Below are 14,869 nucleotides of genomic sequence, written 5' to 3' on the forward strand. Positions count from 1 at the left end.
ATAAAACAGATACGAGAAGTATTGGCTTGGGAGCTAGCTAAATGCTTTCTGATAGCCGTAGCCTCAAGGGGGATACTTGGATCATTTGTAATAAAGGGATATCTTTGATATCTTTTGGTGAATTGACTAGTATTCTGTTTAGATCATAACTTATGAAAAAACTGGCTTGATACGCAATGTTACATTATCAAATTGTTTGGGTGTAAGAATTGCCTTAATGTATGGATAGGATTTTCAGCGTTCATTCTTTTAATGCACGTTATGAATCAGAAGAAGCTGTTGATACATTAAGACTTTACCTTCTTGCTTTCCATTTTTTTAACACATGTGAAGCTGATTTGCTCAGCGTAGTTAAACCTTGAGTTGCTGGGGAGATTTGGCTTGCTTAAGAAACCACTTCAGGTATATCACAAGCGTTACTCAGTACTGAGAGCAAACATCTTACAAATGCAATGTATTATTTTGCTTTAAGGAAATAATATATTATTTTTGAATTTTTGGTGAAGTGCTCTGAAAACGTCTGTAATTCTGTGAATAGTGACTAAGCCTCTGCTTACGTCTTGCTTTCAGAGGAAAAGTTTTAGTGGTTATAGGATGAAAGCTTTATCAGCAGCACATAGTGATAAGGGTTTGAAAACTGTTGTGATGAGTTAACTATTACTCAGTTTATTTCACAAAGGTGTACAGAAACCACTTTAGTGGGAAAACCAAATTACAAAAATACTGGTTTGATTCTTCCTTGTACTTAAGGAAAAATCCTGTGTTGCAGCCTGTGTCATCTTAGCTTTGTTTTACTGAGTTTTCATATACGGGTGTAAAATTTTTATACATATGGATATATGCAAAAAAAACCCCAAACAAATATGAATAATTAGTGGGATGATGTTATATAAAGGTTTTATTGATGGTGTTTCAGACTGTATGTAGTGTTAATGCATGAGGGAGTATTTAGGCAGTCCTGAGTTGCCAGCAAGGTCCATGCTCTCTTTGTCATTTAACTGGATGCTTTTCTGTAAGGATTTCGCATGTGAACTTGCCAGTAATTCCTGTGTGATTTCAAGCTAAATAGCTCTGGATTCCTAGAAGGTGTTTCTAGTTCTGGGATACTTAATTGCATGTCCAAACTTGGACATCTTGTTTAAGATCATCTTTGTTGCAGCGTAGGTGTTTCATGCCCTGGTATTAGCGTCCAGCATCTTGTAAGATCTCCAGGTGTTTCCTAGAGTCCTTTGAAGAATCACCTAAGCTGAAGCTGCGTCTGTTATCCCACAGCAAACAGTATCTGAACAAAGAAGAAAAGAAAGAAAATCTTACCAAAGGGCTTTGCTAGCAACAGGGGCTTTAGCCTTTAAAATGTCAAGTCTCTGAAAACAGCAGCAGTCACTTATGTCTGATGTTGCCTTACCTGTAAGTTTGAACTACAGCAGCTTGCAGAAAGGTCAGGGCTCCGTCTGCTTCCTCTCCTGCAAGACTTTGTTGCCTGTGGTGAAAGACTATCTGCATTTTCACCTCTGCCTTAGCATCCTGGGATCATCTGGGAAGCTCCAGAATCAGTTGTAGGCTCTCCTTGCCCTTTCAGGTACTGTATAGAAAATTTATTGCTTGTAGGAGTAGGCAGTGTTTGCAGTTGTGGTGTCTCCTTTAGGTAGTTGCAGTGTCAGGTGTCATGAAGATTTGCTGAAGGCTGGTGTTTACGCTGCAATAAAATAATGTACCTATGGTCATGTTGTAGACCTGTATTTGCATCTCAGCGTACGGTCTTTTGTTCTGTATTGCTGTGTGTGTAAAGACTGACTTCACAGCTGGTAGTATATTTTGAGGAGGTCAGAGTTAAAAGATTTTTGAAAATTGAAATCTCTTCATAATTAAGACTATTTTTCTGACTTTAAAACCAATGTCTAAATGTATAGAAGTTGCAAAGACTGCCACAGGCAAGTATGCACAACCTGTTTAATAAGAAACCAAACCTCCCAAATACTCTCTAGAAATTACTGTGACATTCCTTTTCTAACTTGTTCCAGCGTGACTGAAGCAGCCGTTGTGGTCCTTCTCTTTTACTCCAGCTCGCTTTTATTCAGCTGGGGCTTCTGCCCTATTCTATGCAGTTTCCTGTGATTGGGTATAAACGTACAAAGTAATAATGTAAACTATCTCTCTGAAGATAGTAAAAGGTCTGGAGTAAGTCTCACAAATAGATCAGGATAACTTGTAACGAGGAACACACAGCAGTGTCAGAACTGTTGTAAATTTTCAAAAACCACTTTTCATCTTCATCCATCCATGATTAAAATAAAGAACATTCGCTTTATGGCCTGCAGCACAATCCAAGTTGTACTTTGCTAGCTTTTGGTTAAAGCAATGTACATATTATTTGAATTTTAGGAAAGACAATTTGAAAACTTACTATATTTAGGATTTAGTGTTGAAGTTACAAGAATAGCTAGTGTTTTTTGCTGTTGTTGCATCTTTTAATGTTCATTGCAAAGAATGACGTGATTGGAGTTGTCACTGGGAACATCTAGTTTTTCTTGCAGAGTATTTTTGGGCAGCTCTTATTTGGAAGTACATGGGATGGAATATAAAAGATCTAGTCTACGAAATTACCATTTATGTTAAAGGGTCACATATTATAATCATTTGGATGCTATTTCTGCAGTTATACCCTGCCAAAATGGAGAAGGTCTGGGCAAACCGGTAAGGCTAAAGCATTTCTCAAGGTGGGAGTTTGGCTTTGGGATTCTCGTTATTTAACATAACTATCTTTTCAGAGACTCAGGAACGAGATGAATTTATTGTAATTAGGATCTGGACACACTTATGAATGGGAGGTCAGATGTCTTTCTGTTAAGTGTTGTGTTTGCATGTAACTCACGCTGTGTGAGTTTGCATGAAAGCAAATGGTGGCAGTTCCATTTGATCTGTCTCTAGTACCCAAAGCTATTTTGTGTTGTCAATAAAAATCTGATGTTCTCTACATTACTGTGCTTTATTTCCAGCCAAGGAGTAGTATATGAAAGTGTTATGGGACCTTTAATTGCTGTGGTTTTTTAAGTCTCCAATTTGAGTGTGTGTATCTGGCCCTGTCTCATTGGGAAATCTAGTGAAGTGTGCTTTTCCAAGCACATCATTCTGCTGAGCAGGTTATGGGGAGTGATGGATGTGGTCCATCACTTTGTTGGATGGAGATGCATCTCAAATGTTGGTGATGCTGTTTTGGCACAGTAGTGTACTGTGTTACCAAGGAGGATGACCGACTGATGAGATCCTACCATTGTACTTCTGTAGTATGGAAGGAAAGCCTGTCTGGCATAAATGTTTTAGGGTGTTTCAGGCCTTAACTGATAGTCCCTGAGATCAGAAAAGTAACTGGGTCCTTAAGTCCCAGTCATCCAAGAGATGTGGAGAGAAAAAAACCTTCACAACCTACTGTCACAAGACTTTTAAGGTAAAATTTAGAGCAACAGCAGTCATCCTCTATGGCTTCCTACTGATAACATGGTTTTGTTCGTGTCCTCCTGGCTGTAGCTGTGCGTCTCTTTCTCCAGCTATTGCATATAAGGTCAGGGGTCAACATTTTTATTTTTTCAGTTTGCTAATCTGAGCCTTCAATCCCAACTTCCCTCCTCCTCCTCCAAGCTTTTAATAACCTAATAACCACTCTTCCACATGCACTTCTATGAAGCCTGATTACAGATTTTTGTAACCTCTGCTGTCATCAGTTAACTATCTTCAGCCAGGGAAGTCAGGCTTTGGTTCACTGATATCCTCGCACTAACAAAATAAGAGGACACTTGTTTCCATGTTAACGTGCTTTCCAAACTCTGGAAGTTTCCTCTATTTGCTTGACAAATTTTTGTTGGTACTCTGTAATTACATTGTGGTGCTTGTGTCCCTTACCCCTGGTTCTCTTTCTCTAGAAACTAGTCATATTCTCCATTATTTGGAGTTGGCAGGTATTGTGTCCTATTCAAAGGAAGTGGTTTTATTCTTAACACAGTCTCAAAATGTAAAAACAAAATGCTGAGCTTTTTGCCATGAATTTTACTTAAATGGATGTTGATTGGGGGGGGGGGAAATTACCTTCAGATCATTCAGGAATTTAAGTAAAAAAAATAAATACTAAGCTTGGTAACTTTTACAAACTATGTACACTTCTAAAGCATGTTGGGTTTTTTAGTTTTTTTAAAAAATTATTTTATTTGCAGAGGCTTCTGTAAGCTGTGGGTTTTACAGACCTGGGCCAGGCTTGCTTTTACAGTGCCTGATGGTGTAGCACCAGGTAGTGCAACGTGGCTTGGCTGGTCTGTCTCGAGACGATTGCAACCCATGCCTCTTCTCCTTCCCACAAATAAAGTATTCTTTTATCTGCCAGTATTGCTCTTCTGTAATGAGGACTGACTTAACTGCTCAGTCCTCTTCTGTATGTAAGGTATGTTTGAAGTAAGGATGATGTGGTAGGCTATTGCCTAGGTCAGTAGAGACTGAACCCTGCAGTAAACACTGTTTAGAGCATTGAATGGGAACTGCATCAGCTTAGATGCTCTAATATGAGGTTTTGGTCTGGATTTGATGTTTTGGAGGAGAATTAACAGTACTGAGAAACTCTCGATGGGGCAGCTTAACTGTGGTTTGCAGTAAAAAATAACACTTACCACTTAGGCAGCTGGCACTCTGCACCTAGGTCATCCCATCCATACTGTGTGCTTTCTGCATTTAGGGCAGGCTGCAGTGAAGCTTGTTTGGTTTATTGCAGTTTCTTGAGTGTGATACTTTAAGGATAAGGGAATGACTTATCATTGGGTAGCTTCTTTCTGACTCGGTAAGTAAGCCTTCCATTATACATTAGTTTCAGAAATAAGCTATTTTGTGTGTGTATGTATACACACACACAAAATACAGAGCATCATGAAATAAGTACAATGGAATCCCAGTTGTACAAACAAAAAACAAGAATCAAAGTAATTCTGTACTCAGTGTTAATGATCTGTATTTCATATGAAAGGTTGATCATTGCAGGGCCTTTTCTTCTGAAGTGAAGAACAGGCTGACCTGTTTCTCCCGCAGCTGGAAGGGCAGGGGGAAGTTTGGTTGATATTCTTTTTTTCAGCAAGACTATCACAAGGAATGATAGGGCCAGTTGCTCAGATTGCAAAAGACTGTGCAGCCCCAGGCATCTTTAACTATGTGCGAAGACTGATTCTGTGCAATGCAAAAAAAAAAAAAAAAAAAAAAAAAAAAGTGGAAAAATGTGGTTCAGTTTAGACTGAACACTGATTCAGGTCAGGAAAAATGGGATCCTTCCCATTGACTTAAAATGGATACGTGAGACTTGTATGATGGCTCATATAAATCAAAGTGAATGGGCATTAGATTACACATTCATCATTATGATTATCATGTGCACTGCTTAGCACGTGTAACCTGGTAAGCATTTGCCAGTATTGTATTTAACTTTAAAGACAGTATTAGAACATTATATTCTGAATTTTACTTAATTTATTGTGGTGGTCTACAGCTTGAAGAGTTTGATGTAGAAAGATAAATCGTCAAGAACATGCACATTCTGTATGGGGAGTCTGTGGGTTCCAAGGGATTCTTTACATTCGGTGATACAGTAACTCAGATATAAAACATGCTTTTTAGTACAATAAAAATCTATTTTAAATTCTATTTTTAATTCAATATAAACCTATTTAAAACATCTGAAGTTAGATATGCAAATGCTTTCTTGTGGACAAAAGCATTCTGCCCATCCAGTTGTATAACTTCACTTTAAGCCAGTTTTCTGTTTCCAGCCTCTTAATTGTTCTGTAATCTATGGAGTGCAAAGAATTAGATGTGTCCAGTGTTAAACATTTGGTTAACTTCGTTATGCTCGGGGAGATGGTTTACAGTTTGGGTCTTGGGGTGCAGGCTGGGACTTTGGCCTCTTTGACAGTTGTTTTAAATGTTGAATGCTGTTAGAGCCTGTTACCTCAGCTAACGAGACTTTCCCAAGGAAAGCCTCAAGAACATTTTATAGCATGCAAATAAGAGACTGAGACATTGTCTTTCAGGCATTTAAAATAATGTTAAGATCCATTGAAGGGATTAGATGGGCAGGGGCCACTCTTCAGAACTGAAAGATCTAGAGAAACCTGACAGTCAAGGTATGGTCAAGGATTTAGTGGATCTGCTGTGGAACATGTGAAGCATTCGGGTGAGGTTGAAAACATGGTATGTTTTGGTGGGCCAGCTCTATTCCTTTTGCCTGTTGTAGCTTGGGATGGGATGAAAAGATCTAAGAGTACGTGTGTGTGGAGAGAGCGTATAGACTCTGCATCGGTAGTTCTAGTAAGGCCTGGTAAGTATGGAATTAGTGTTTTCTTCTTCCCATTTGTGTTTTAAGTCAGACTATTCGCTAGTTTTGTTCCTGGATTGTCACGCATCTCATATAGCCGTTCCTGCTGCTTGTCATCCTCTGCTTTCCCTGCTTTTGTGTTACTGTGGGCTGTGGGTCTGCACTTGATTTAAACCCAATAAAAATCTCTATCAGAGCTTCTGTTAGTGTTGAAAGTCTCTAATCACTTAGGGTATTATTTTGGCACGTGAGCTTAGGAAGGCCAACTCTAAATGTGACTGTGATTTTTGAGGGGGAAGAATAATCCACGTAGTTTTCATTGTTAGTGGAAACTGTAGATGAGAACCTCAAAGAGGAACACTGAGGGGCATCCTCTGTAGGTTGTCCACAGTGTATTTGGTCAAGAAAAGAAACGGTTTAAGGAATGTGACATGCGGTTCTTGATGCAGAAAAAAGCTTCTGTATGCCTAATACATTGGAAAACATTTGTTCAAAAGCATGTCTTCCTTGTGCGAAATTTGCCCCTGTAGTAGTATTAAGGTCAGTATCTACGTAGGTTGTCTCATACATACTGAATGTGATGCCTGAGGTCAGCTTTGGTTTGTAAATGAGACTTTAAGGAATGTTTTGTCTGTTCCTGTTAAAAAGCAACTGTGTAAGTTGTTTGTTTAGAAACTTACTTATTCGTGCTCTTCCTGGACTTGTATTCAGTTCCTGATTAAAAAATAACAGTTGTAAATGAAACATTGTGTCCTGTTTAACAAGTAAAGTTTGTGGAAATAATCCTGATGTGTTTACATATGCTTATTGACGGTTCTCTTAAGTGAATTATTGTAAATTTTAAGGTAAATGCTTTCTGTTCTGGATGTTTAGGCAGAGTTCTCTATTCTTTGTTAAATCTTGGTGTGAAAAAAGTGTTGCCGATTTTGTGAGAATAATGACAATGTTGTGTTGTTAATTGAGGAGTATTAGTCTGTGATGCAGGGAGGAAGTATCAAAATGCTGTTCTATAAAAATCAAATAAACTGGGATTCTGGGTCAAGAGGGCAAGTTCATGTGTTCGTGTAGTTCTTGGAATGTCCTGGCTTCACTCTCTACTACCAAAAAGGTCTCTGCAGTTTCTCATGCATTGGTGTGTTCACCGAGAATCAGCATTCTTTTTCTGTATTATTTCTTGATAGCTTTTTCATTAATCCTTCAAAAGTACTAGGCTGCTCAATGGAGATGGAATAAAAATAATGCATTTTCTTGTGTTATGTTCCACTGTGTTATGTTTGCTTTCTGTGTTTCACATAAGCATTAGTCAATGAACTGAGTTTGATTCTAGTCACTTCTCAGGTTAGATCTCGCGAATATGTGGATGGATAATATGCTCCGTAAATTAGGTGTGAAACAGTTGGAGAAACGCTCAATCTGGCGCTGTGCAGAGCCAAGTCAGGTTTGGCCTGGCTTTATTTTAGCTCGTGTGTGCTACCTTATGTGTGCAGGGCAGCCTGGCAAGCCTAATGCCGGGCTGCAGCTAATCGGCTGTCCTGTGTCTAAGTTGGTCCTGTAGAAAACTGCTCAGATGTTAATTTTCTGCCTGTACTTCTGTGTCAGTTTTGTTTCATGTCCGTCACCTAGGCTGTCCTCTTCCTGCTGGACTAGGTGATGAAGAGGTGACTTGGGTCTCTTCGCTGCTCACGTTGTAGCACAGCTGTGCGATGCTAAGCCTCATGTGATGAATGTTGCTGTTGCAGGTTTTGCAAGTGGAAGAGTCTTTAGCTCAGTGGTTTCCTGGAGTATATATTGTGAGGAGGTGTTTGTTCTGGGCTGGCTGGAAGTTCGCACTGGTATTCACGCCCAGAGGAGTGTCTTGAGGAGGTGAACACCCCAGTTAGCAGCAAACCCCTGTGGCTTCTGCCTGCCCCATCATCCAGCAGCCAGATTCATTGCACAGCACCTAGTTGTTCATCAGGGTGCAGGAGAGAGGAAGCAGGCTATTTGGGAAGCCACTTCTCGTCCTTACTGTTTTGTTAAACAGTTTAACTCTTAGTGGCTACTGCTTTCCAGTTTTTACATTCAACTCAGTTTTGCTATCAGCTGTAACTTTCTTGATGCTGTAATAAAAGTGTGTGTAGGATTACTTTTTAAGTATTGCTTGGCTGTCCTGGAATGAAGGTCATCTTACACTTAACCTTCTACAATTATGAGTATGTAGTGGTGAGTCACAGGCCATCAAGTGCCACAGTTTTACTTATAAATAGGACCAGAGAGTATTTCAACAAAACCTCTTTTTATGGATTATCTTTAAGGATTCTGCCTAAAAATTAAAGCTTACAATTTTATATTACGTAGGTAGTGAGCAAAACTCAACTAGTATTTCTTGTGTGTCATATTACTTCAAAGTTAGATTTATTATAGGTATATTATTTTAGGCAGTGTTGCAACTCAGAGTGGCTGTTCCCTGGAAGTGAATGCTGAAGATGTTCAGTGTGACCTGTGGTGGAACTGAGCTAGATGTAATTAATTATGGAAAGCAATCGGCTTATCTGTGATGTGAACAATGGAAAAAGAGAGCAAGGCATCAGTGGTGAAGGTGCAGCTGCTTCCAGCCTACCGGTAGAGAATTGTCAACTCCTGAAAACCCTGTCTGGGCAGAGAGTAGATGCCAGGGATGGAGAGCTGGGGCTCATACAGTCTCCACGTAATTAAGATGGTTCCTCAAAATTCTTTTGCCCACTCTGAAATAATTTCTTTGAATGTTTTGTAGCCTCTTAGCTCCTAGCATTCGTATATTCAGCAACCTGTAAGTTCTGCTCAAGCTGTGAGTTTTACAGGGTTTCTAACGCTCTGTTTGAGGGAGAGGTTGCTGTTATTTTTCTTTTCTTTAAACTTTACAAGCATTTTATATAATGATGTTCCTGTCATGCTTTTGGCCATGAATCAGCAAAGCATTTACGTGCCTGCTTTAATTGGAGCGTGGAGTTGTCTTGCTGTGCAAATGTTGAAGTCAGTGAGACTATTAATTAAAATTAAGTATCTGCATAAGTGCTTTTTCTAAAAATAAGTTGCTCCATAACAGCTTTGGGCCATATTTGGGGAGGAGGGGTTTATTTCAAACTTTGAAAATAGGTATATAATTCTCTCGGAATTGTATGATGGTAAAATGTAGCAGCAATACCAGAGGGCAGAATGTTCATGGGATGGAGTGTGAACTTTCTGCCTCGTTAAGATGTCGCATAAGCTGCTATTTGTTTATTTTTAAATAGAGAATAAAACTACTATGTTTTTTGTATTGCGCAGAGGATGGTGTCAAGGAAAACTTCAGGAAAAGTTACCACTTAAACTACCCTTGTAGTAGAAGCCCACAAGCTGTACTCATAGGAAACAGTCAGTTCATCATCTTGCTTACGGAGTGCCTGGATACAACTCTGTTTTTCTTCCATTAAGTAAAAACTTGCATCAGTTATAACTAAGTCAGTGCTTCTCAGTGTGAGATTTCTTAGCTAGTTGTGGTATGTGTCACTTATATTTTCTATCTGTAGTTGCAGGCATTAAAAATATTTCCAAGGAATACTGAGCTGTGGGTTTTTTCCTGTACATATTGGGCAATTTACTATAGAAATTCACTGTCCAACTTACTTTACAAAATTCTCTGGTTTATTAATTCTCCCAGCACCTTGATGAAATAGCGTACTTTTATCTCCTAAGTCTGGCTTTTTACCAGACTCACTTTATCATGCTAGCCTGTTACCTTTCTCTTAGATTTCTTTTAAAAAATAGACTTCTTACAAGCCCCCAGTATTCCCCACCTGCAGCAAACCAAGACATTTATAGTGGAGGGAAGAAATCACTGGGAACACAAAAAAGAGGAATGTATATTAAGCCGCTTGTACTGTGAGATTTGTTTGCACCTCTGCTGTCTATTCTTGCAACGCTTAAGGTCTTTCAGACATGCCTTTTTGCAAATATGGATATGAAGCACTGACTGCATTCTTATGCAGGAAATTAGAAGAGACCTTAAGGCACATGATGTGAGCTAGGAAGAAGCATTATTTGCCTGAGGTCATACAGATATTTGAAGTCAGATGCAGAATTAGAGCGCAGGTGTTTTCTGACCAGAGGATGATACTTCTGAGGTGCTTCAGCGCGATGTATGTTGTTATCCCCAAGCTGTTGTTTTTTTACTGCTGCAGTTCTTTTCTATTACTATTTATCATTTATTCTTTTATTAGCAGTAGAAACTGAGAAGCATGCTTGCATGTGAATACAGTTCAGATTCTTGCTGAAAATCACATGATTGTTTCTAAAAATGGGGCTCAGAAGGTTCCTATTTTAAGTCATTAATTAATATTGTGGAGGGAGGGAGTTGCATTTATTCAGTGTTGGTGCTAAAAGTTTCTGTAAAGCATTGTCATGTGAACACAAAGCAAAATTTACATTGTTTGGGTGAAAAATACCAATGTTGCCATCTTTACTATGAGCACATCAGTAGCTCTTTATTGCTTTTAAAATTTGATTTCATTGTAGTGTGGTGAGTTTTTCAATAAACATAGTGGTTTCATTTATATAACACTAGAATTATTGTTAATGCACGGTTTCATACTGCGAATTACGTATGTAATATTGTGTCCAGTGGGATCCTGTATCACAAAATTTGCATAGTTATAGTGCTAGTGACATCGTATCTCATACAAAGAACCTAGGGACCTGATACAATATCAGTAAAACTGTCTCATAGGTATGATTCAAACAGTTTTATTAGCAACATATGGGGTATGAAGGAGCCATGGAGGGTAGTTTTGAGTGTAAGGGTGCTGGCCTATCTTTTTCAGCCTGTAATTATATCAGTCCTCTTCTATGGCATTATTTGTTGCTGCTCTGGGATTGCTGAAAAATAACTACTAATATGGTGACACAAAGGATCAGAATAAATTATAATTGTTGACTTTACAAGAAATTCATTGGCAAAAAGGCTTACTACCCTAAGCTGGGATGTCATTTCTGGTTTAGCTTCGGAGCTAAGCCACATACACAAAATAATATCTTTTTGCAAGTCTTAAGGTTTTCTGGCAATATTATCCTGTTGTACTGGATGCTTTTGTGATCTGACAGATGTGAGGAAGAAACTTATTTTGGCTGCATTTTAGTTTTTAATCTTAAGTTAGGAGAGTGCATTTCATTTAATTGATGCTAGGATACTCAACTCCTGTTCCCCAAAGAGAATACATTATAATTAGTCATCTTCAAATAAAGTTCATCATTTAAATATTTTGACAGTAAAAACTAACAAAAATATAACTAGAAGATTACAGTAGCACTCTGTTATACTTCTTAAAATCATAATATATATAAAAAACCATTTTTTTACATGCTGTAAAAACGATGCAAGTTTGATGGTTTAATGTTTTTGCTAATTGGCTAACTGAAGAGCTGCAGTGTATACGTAGCTATTAGAGAAGAGTAGTATTTGCTTTCTTCATAACTTTTTAAAATTCTTGTCTTTTTAAAAACACTGGACTGAGCATTATCTCTTCGCAGAACAGCCTGTGTAGGGAGTTAAGAGTGTTACATATCCTTTACTCAGAACTACCTCTGAATTCTTTCATTCCGTGTTGAGGTTCAGCCTGGAAAAACTAGAGTTTGGAGGACCGACCTGGTGAAGTTTAGCAAGATATCTGTGGGGGCTGGTCATCTGTGCCTCTGCAGTGCTGGGACCTGTGTGCTATTTCCCTGATGTGGAAGCATCTCTTCATGTATTTTTCTCTATTCCGTTGCCATTGTTTCAGTGTAGGTGCGTGCTACACCTGTAGAAATCCGATGTGGAAGGATCCTGAGAATTGTTCATCTCTTGTTTTCAGGTAGGATGAAACCTGTTTGAATCACTCATGGCTTAAATATACATATAAAAAAAAAAAAGTAAAAGAACACAATTTAAAATTTAATTGCTAAACTTCTTTCTTAGGGTTCGAGCTCTCAAATCAAAAGTGGCATGTCAGTTGAAGAGAGATTATAATTCTAGTATTTGCTTGTAACACTTCCCAGGGCTCAGTGTTGCTAAGATTTTCAAGTGTATACTCGGCAAGCCATCAGTGAAAATACTGAAGCATGCTGGGCTGAGGAGAGATTCCTGCCTGTTTGCAGTGCTCTGCCATTCTCGTAGCAGACTACTGGTACTTACTCCCACATCATGGTTTTGCATCCTGTGATGTTCCCGCATCTTAGTGGTATAACCTAGATTGTATTTCCTCTTTTTTTATTTCCTAAAATGTTCTGTAAAAAAACCAACCACGCCTTGCTGAGGTCAAGATGTGTTTCTTGTCAGAGGGGAAAATTAAGAGTAGTTTGATGTGACTTTTTTTGGCCAGTTCTCTTAGGTGTGTACAAATAAATCACCACCTGTTGGTGTGGAAGTAAGGATTGCTTGTTTGTAATCCTAATTTCTCTGTTTTCCTCTCTTTTTGGAATGTTTTGTTTGTGCTAGCACTTCATGTCTTTGGGAGCTTGTTTGACTTCCACAAGCCTTCAAAGATAACTGCAGGTGATTCAGGAGCTAATTCAACTAGTTCTACCAGTATTCAATAGGAAAAGACCTCAGACTTTGTCAGTTTGCATTTATGTTTTGAAAACTATCTTCCCATCCTATTTCTACCCAACTCTTTGAAAGCTTGAGTTGAAAACCTACAAGTTCATTGCTGTGGAGAATCTTAAGTTCTTCTGTGAAGACTGAAGTAAAAAAGTATTAAGCCTTGTCACGTTGAGAAGTAAGCAGAAACATGTAATTTAACTTGCAGTTGAGAAGTGGATGGATATCAACTTCTAGGTGTATAAACATCACAATCTTCTGATCTTTGTGTCTGATGCAGGTGGTCCTCTGGCTTCAAAGCAGCCATCTACAGGGTGAAATAGTAATTTTCAGTGTGTCTCATAAACAGTCAGCTCTTTCTCTTAGACATCATTAAGAATAAACTTGTACTATTGTAATTTTTTTGGCCTTTTTTAATGTAATTTTGCTTATGCACTTTATTATAGTGTTTTCTCCTTTCTGGTGTCATTTTTCTGTTTGAAGTAGAAAGTTCACACCCACTTTGCTAAAGGTGGTATGGGAGTGATTTCTAAAATTAACTATTAAATAAAAAAAATTATATAAACATATCTGGACATCACATCATAGGGATTTGAGAACGACAGGAGCCTCTAACACCACTCATGTTAACTGTTGCATATCTTCTAAATGTGTTTCTTTCAAAGTACTGGAAGACTTCCAAAAAGTTTTTATATTAAAAAGGATGTTGCCCAGGAAAGTGGATTTAGCCCAGGACAAAGTAAAGTAAAGGTTAACTTGGACTTCTGTCAGTGAAGGCTTAAAAGCTGGGGGGGTGGGGAAATGCTGGTCACTATGGTTTCATGATAGAAGGCTTTGTGATGAGACAAAGCTGATATTTTTTTTTAATAGGATTGTGTGTCTGGCCTATGTTGTTATATTAAACTAATTTCTTTTAAAGCATTAAATTATTGGAACATAGTATTTTGATATAAAAACTTGGATTATATGTAGCTGAGACACAGAAAAGATTAAAAATGTCCTGTTGCTTACAGCGTAACTTTGAATGGGATGGGAAACACCTACATCAAGTGAGTCTCCAGTCTGTTTATGGCCCAGTTACGCTTAATCAGTAGTTTTGTTGGTGATTTAATTTTTGCTGCTTTATTTTTGAGATGATGCAAAGTATACTGGAGGAATATATCCACAGTTAGTCATGTAGTTCCGTCATCAAAATACACTAAAACTTAAGTTGGGAAACCTTGTTTTAATAACACAGGTATGATATGAGGAGAGGTAGGGAGAGCTGGGATAGTTTAGCTTAGAGATGAGCATGCACCGACTGAAATATGGGAAATTAAACACAGGAAGTTTTTTACTGTAGCAGCTGAACGTTGGAACAAGGTGCCTAGATAGGCTGTGGAGTCTCCATCTGTGGAGATGCTCAAAACTCAGCGTGGTCCTGGGGAACCTGCTGTAGTTGACACCTGGCTTGAGCAGAGGGCTTGGACTAGTTGGTCTCCGAAGGTCTCCTCCAACCTCATCCATTCCCTGATTCTGTGTGATTAGCTGTGTGCTGACTATAATGCCATGGCGAAAGGGCTAGTGCAGTCTTTGGGTATACAAAAGACACCATGAAGTAGACCAAAATGTAAAACCTTGACATTCACTTACACAGCACTGCAAGGCAGCTGTTGGTATGTTGTCTTGAGTGCTGGTGGGGTGGGATGTTTTCCTGACATGCTTAGAATGATACTGGTGGCCATCTCCTGTAGAGAGGACCTATAATGGCAGGTCAGGTTGGTGGGATCTTGGAGGATAGGAGACAAGGCTCACCTACCTCCTCCATCATGGGATTTGATCAAGTGTGAAGTAAATGGACCTACCTGCTCTTGATGATCAATGGGTCTAGGTGACTGTGGATTCTCCTGTCTTTTGCCTTTAGCTCAAGTGAAGTCTTCCACCCTTCCCCCACCATCTCCCAGATCTTACCAGACTAAGGA

General features: G+C 38.7%; 1 protein-coding gene across 11 annotated transcripts in view; it reads left to right on the forward strand.

The window, feature by feature from the left end:
• Window positions 1-14,869, forward strand: part of GTDC1 (glycosyltransferase like domain containing 1) — a 184,418-nt gene that overhangs the window by 11,389 nt on the left and 158,160 nt on the right. The gene's annotated exons all lie outside the window — the stretch shown is intronic.

Source organism: Falco naumanni, chromosome 8 (genome assembly GCF_017639655.2).
Source record: "Falco naumanni isolate bFalNau1 chromosome 8, bFalNau1.pat, whole genome shotgun sequence".
NCBI lineage: Eukaryota > Metazoa > Chordata > Aves > Falconiformes > Falconidae > Falco > Falco naumanni.